Raw genomic sequence first — 6,000 nt, 5'->3', positions numbered from 1 at the left:
AAAATATAGGAAGAAAGTCATTTTTTTGCAGTGCATGTAGCTCAAACTGATTTCAGGCCAACTTATTGTGTTGACCCAAGGACAACATTTTTGTAAATAAAACCTAAACCCACTCCAAACCACAATCCTAAGTTCCTAACCATAACCAAACCCTAAAATCTGTGAAAAACAATGGTCTAGAAACAGCTAATCCTGGTTGTAAACTTTAACTTAAAACAAATTGCAAACTTATTTTTAAAATCTGATTGGTTGATTGATGTGTAAAGATTACTGCGATTTAAAATGCAGGTTGCGACTCTTCCCCAGTTCGGTTCTGTGTGAAGTCACCTAATATAATGTTTGTTCACAAGCAACTATGCGACAGTCAGCGTTTGCCACAGAACTTAAAATAGGGTGACCATACGTGCCATTCTTCCCGAACGCATCCCGTCCAGGATTTTGTGTTCGTCTTCCGGAAGTTGCATTTGTCGACCGCATACGTCATAGAGGATTATTATTATTATTATTACAGAAAAGCAACCGTTACATTTTAAGGTAAGAATGAAACTACGATTGTGTATCTTATGTTTTTAACTAAATACGACTTCCGGAAGACGCACCGAAATCCTGGACGGGATGCGTCCGGGAAGAATGGCACGTATGGTCACCCTAACTTAAAATGACAAAAAGTACTGACCATGGATATAAAGTCATAGACCGATTGTATTTACAAATACAACACTGAGCTCGCTGCGCAGCAGTTTAGAGGTAACTTCTTTTTTATTTTTGGTACTGATGTGTGAATTACATCTTACTGGTAAAAAGATGGAAAGTCACTTTGTGTGTAAACAGTGTATTTTTGTATTATCTGGTAATTAGTCATTCTGGTAAATTCATAGTAATTTATCAAATTACTGTGCGACAGAAGCTAATGATATAAACGAATGCTCCCTGCATTCTGCAAAACCCACCGGTTTGTTGTTGAAAGAATATGTTAAAGAGCATGTCATTGCTAAAAAATGTTACTTTGTGCATTTGGTATAATGTGTTCAAGTGGTTTATGGCTCAAAAAACACATTCTTTTCCACATACCGTACATTTTTGTAGATTCAGATTTTCCTGTCTTCCTGAAATGCACGGATTTTGTACAAAACTGTCCCTGATTGGCCAGCTAACCTGTATGTTGTGATTGGCCTGCGTGCCAGCCGGTACTCATCCAGAAATATGACACTCCTTACCATGTTTGAAAGATTTGCACACAATGCAGTGCTAACAGGATCAAATTAAATTACAGGGTATGAGTCTAAAGCGGGAGGAATTGTGATAATGTCGGACTTGTCTACATCACCAATCCCAGGAAGTAAACTGTTGCCTACAATTTGTGTGTTTGTTGTAGTCCAAGAAAAGAGATTTACATTGGAGACGATAACTCGCTGTATATTGTTTACTTTGGGGTTTGTAACTTTGCATTTCGTTAACATGTACTAATACACACTTACACAGATGCACTTAGAGGGTTTTGCATCTGAACTCTTCATGTGTGTTTAATCTGTTTTAACAGCCCAGTTCTGTAATTATGCCATTTATATAAGCTAACACTGTAAGAAAATATCGCAGATGGATTATGTCATGTGTAAAAACAGATCGAAGAGGAAGCAGCTCCTTTTTGCATTCAGTCTCTGCCCAATATACTTTCAACTCGACTCATCAAACTTCTTTCGCAGCTTCCAGTTTTAATTATTAGTGTTTTAGCATTACTAGATTTAATGCACCACAGATTAATTGTTCTGTGGCATTTACTTATGAAACCTATATTTTTCCAACAAATTGTAATAAAAGATATGCAGCTGTCCAGAGCAAAGCCGTGGAAAAAAAGAGTGCGAATCAATTAACAAAATCATTTATTAGCCTATAAAACCACATGGTAATATTTAGCAAAACGGCCTTTGATGACAGCCAGTAGCTTTTTCATCCCCGGACGAATTTTGCTTAGGGGAAAAGCCACAAGACTGCCCCCTTTCTGCAGGATGTTTGATAAAACGCTTTAAGCAGACCGCTCAAAATCTTTTTTAAGTGGCATGAGGACTGGGAATCTTAAAGGCACAAAAATGTTACACGAGTAGCCTACATGATATTCTGTACTTAACCCTCAAACGCCTAAAAGTGCCCTTGTGGGTTTCGGAGTTTAAAATCAGATAGTAAGCGAAAGCCATATCTGATATGTGATTAGACAGCTGGGAAAACTTCTCGCGGCATCTTTGTCGTCCAAACACACCGAAATCGCTCCTCTATGATGGACTGCTCCCTGCGGCACCCACACCTCGCGTTTAATGTAAAACCGCCTATGACTAATTATGGTAATTCATTACATCTCCAATTAGGCTGTGGGATTTATGGCAAACTGGCCCCATAAAGAGCAGGATTTATGGAGCCTTTGAATGTCACCCAGAGGACAGAGGGTTGGCTCCATATCATTCTGTTCTGAGCCTGAAGCTCACTATATCATCTGTGCATGAGACAAAGACACTCCACCCTGCTTTGTTCAACCACAAACGCTGCCCATCAGTGTGGTAAAAATCAGGGTCCATTCGTCTCCGATCTCACTGTAGTAGTCCTGTTTCTATAGTTTTACTTTATCAAACTGTAATTGCGTGACCTCACAAACCTAAGCTTTACTTTGGTGTCTATACTTTAATATGCACACTGCAGTCTGCACAGATCCTCTCCACCTCACTACAACGTTTCACATATGGACCTGCCATCTGCACCTCCAGCTTTGATTTTCATGACTATTATGTGCGACTACACAAGCAGAGAGCTTGTAAACATTGACAGTCAGGCTGTCCTAAAACATAAGCATCGTTTGTGCCCTTGGCTAGGCCATGCTTGTTCCTCTGAGCTTGTGTTGCCTGCGGTATACAGAGCTGCAGGAAAGCTGATTTGTTCCCTAGCTTGAGCTGACAGGAGCTGTGATGTTGTTATGAATATGCTCCAGCTTCTGTGTTTCAATCAGGCACACAGCGGGACAGCCCATCTGCTGCAGCAAACCTCCCAGCCACTAAAAAACAGGACCTGTATTGAATGGAAACTAACTCTTGTTTCTGGACACAAACATGTAAGCAAGACAACTTAAGTGACTCGACAGAAACATGCAACCTTACTAGTTTTGTATTTGTCAGACGCTTTAATCCAATGCAACAACAGTGGAATATTTTTCATCAGTATGTGTGTTGTTTGGGATTCGCAGCCATGACCTTTACAACACTCACACTAAGATAATTTTATGCACCTGAACATGTCTATGTCCTCCTCTATGATATCACGGTCCTCTGTATTTCTTCTGTTTATCTCTGTGGAGGAGATGGATGGATCCCTTCTGTCTCTGATCTGGATCTGGAGGAAATGTCTAATGAATACTAATGAATCCCCACCTCCCTCGACAGGTGTCTTACCTCCGCCCCTCTCACAGCAACATCCTGTCCTCTCATTTCTTCTCCTCCATTGATATAGAGAGGAGCGGGCCGCTGACATCTGATGTGAATTTAACACACTCAAGGCTCAGTGGAAACCGGGCTCCTCTCCACCCTGAGCTCCTTCATTACTGCTGATCCTTTAACAGACTGCGGAAGTTCAATGACTCCACCCATGAATTCACAGTTCCACATTTCATCCATACCAACTTAATATACAAACTCAGTTTATTCTTACATTAATAATGCATTGGTAATAATGTATTACTTTGTTTATTAAACAGTTAAACATGAACATGCAAATGATATTCAAGAATAGATATCATATGTAAAAGCAATAATGAGAATTATTTAAGAAATGATTGGGTCATACAGTACTGTGCAAAAGTCTTAGGCCACCATGCCAGAATTAGATTTGTTGTTTTTGCAATGTTACAGTGATCATATATAATTGTTTCTCCATCTCTTTAATAGAATACATCCAGAAAACACAAGAAATTTGTATATAGGATTAAAAACTGTATGAAAATGTAAACTGAAGTGTCAAGTTTTTAGTGTTAACTCCCCTTCCACTTGAGCAATAGCAGGGAACTGCAGGATCTCTTAAACCTTAATCAAATTAAATCCTAATTTCCAATTTTTAAAGAAATTAAACTTCATTCTGCTCAAAAACGCTCAAGATGTGTTTAGTGCCAAGAGAGTCACACTAAACACCGACAATGCCTAAAGAAAACATTTAGTCCTGAAATTGTATTTTTTTTGTACATATTTCCTGTATTTTCTGTTTGTAGATTGAAAAATAAATATGGATGGACATTAAAACTTCTAAAACAATCTTCACAGATCTTGAAAAATCATCTTGAAAAAAAAAATCATGTAATTACTGTACAAATGACTCCAAAAAAGTATTTCATTACTTATTACTATTTACTTTCTAAATCTTTTTTGAAATTATACAAAGGCTTGAAACAGCTCGGGTAGGATTAAGGATGTAGAATAACGTTTTGCAGAATCAGGCATTAAAATGAGCTTTTTAAGTATTAATAAACAGCCAATATCTCAGTAATATTAATTCTAATAAACAATTAGTGAGATGGAGTGTTACCATTATTCTTATTAACTCACCAAAGTTTTTAAAGTGAGAAGGATACATAAAAACATGCATTTTAACCGTATACTTTTTTGTATAATTGATCAATAGTCCATACACTCAAAAAAAAAAAAGATTCAAGCCCTTCTTAGAAATGACACATTAAAATTGGGTTCAATTAATCTAAAATACCTCATTAAGAGCAATAAGTATATTTAATTAGTCTAACACAAAATGAATATGTACTATAATTTATTGATTTATTTTTAATTGCGTTAAAAATTAGTTTGAGTTTGGGTTCTGGAAAAAGAATTTCCCAGCATGCAACAGCTTTTGGAGAGTATTTTTTTTAATTTAGTGTTATTTTATGCATTTTTAGATAATGAGAAAGACTTATTAGTTTTTAATGTCCATTTATCTTATTGATTTAGAGGCGTTTGTGTTATATTTTTTTCAAATTGTTTGGTAACCATCGTGCAAAGGAGTGGCGCTTGTGGATAGGTTGTGGATGTGCCGCATTTCTCTCAATGAGCACTAACTGTGTTAATGCCCGTTTGGAGATCAGTCTCTTCTCATGCTCATCCAAAGTATCATATGTTACTATTGTTAGCATACTAACATGTGCTTATGCTAATTAGTATGATATAAAAACGTTTTAAATAAAATAACAGAATTGAGTTATTCAGGCTAAACTGCAGTGAGTTATTCAAACTACGCTAAATCGAGTTGAGGCAACTGATTGAGTATTGCTATTTACTTTAAATTGAGTTGGACTAACTCAATATATTTTTTTATATTAGGGGTTAGGGGTACACATTCATATTGGATGGAAATCCTGCCCACAGTTAATCCAATAAATAATTTTTTTGAGTGACAGTATTTGGTTCAATTACATCAGTAGTAACTATAATTAAATTACTGGGAAAATAAGAGGAATCCCTTACTTTACTTTTTCAAGGAAAATTTTTTTATTACAATAACTAATTTCTTAGTAACTGGTTACACCCAACACTGACTCCAATAATGATAATTTGGGGGACCCTGCCTATGAAAACCCAGCTTAAGTCTTTCATTTAGTAATTTATTTTCTTCATTCTCATCCTAACAAATGTAAAAACATTCTGTAAAAATATAACCTTAATTTATCAAATATTTACTAAGTAAGGTCAAGATTGAAATGAATGTGAAATCAGTTATTAAAATCAAATATGAATACATTAATAGTTTATTCAACTTTAGACTGGATTTTATAGATAGGGTCACATATGATCTTGCCTTTTATTTTGTATTTTCTTATTATTGATGACAATAACAATATATAAAGATATTTATTCAAATATTCTTAGATCTGAGCACAAATAATAAGAATGTATCATCTATATAGTAAGCCCAAATCTCACATTAAAATACTATTTGATAAAAAAAACCTTTTGATTAAAATATATCCTTATTGCTGAACTT

Source organism: Paramisgurnus dabryanus, chromosome 13, assembly GCF_030506205.2.
Source record: "Paramisgurnus dabryanus chromosome 13, PD_genome_1.1, whole genome shotgun sequence".
NCBI classification, from domain to species: domain Eukaryota; kingdom Metazoa; phylum Chordata; class Actinopteri; order Cypriniformes; family Cobitidae; genus Paramisgurnus; species Paramisgurnus dabryanus.
This window is presented reverse-complemented; position numbering follows the sequence as displayed.